Source organism: Varanus komodoensis, unplaced genomic scaffold (genome assembly GCF_004798865.1).
Source record: "Varanus komodoensis strain SLA01 unplaced genomic scaffold, ASM479886v1 scaffold3, whole genome shotgun sequence".
Classification (NCBI taxonomy): domain Eukaryota; kingdom Metazoa; phylum Chordata; class Lepidosauria; order Squamata; family Varanidae; genus Varanus; species Varanus komodoensis.
Window position 1 is genome coordinate 45,115,286 of NW_025335761.1, and position 408 is coordinate 45,115,693.

A 408-nucleotide genomic window follows, 5' to 3' on the forward strand; every position below is an offset into this window, starting at 1 on the left:
TCCCTGGAAAGAAACTGGTGTTTGATCTGAGCATCAGGATAAATGCTGTACAACTGGCTCTACTTGTTACTTTCTCCTTACAGGAAGGTACAGTGCTGCATGCAAACAAGAATGGTACTCAATTGAGAAGTCTCCCTGGAATTTAAATAGGATCAGATTTTGAGAAGCTTTCTTTTTTGCACACTTCTAATACAAATTTCTGGGGAAATATTGTTTGTGGGATCTAAATTAAATCCAGTTTGCAGTGAGCAAACAGCTACCGTTTCACCAAGAGAATCCATGACTATTTTCCTCCCAAGAACTATATTTATAACATGAATTCTCCTAAAAATACTATAATCCCAGCAGCAGTAAAACTGGTATTCCAAAGGGAGTCAGAAGTTTTAAAAAATACCACCAATGCACTAA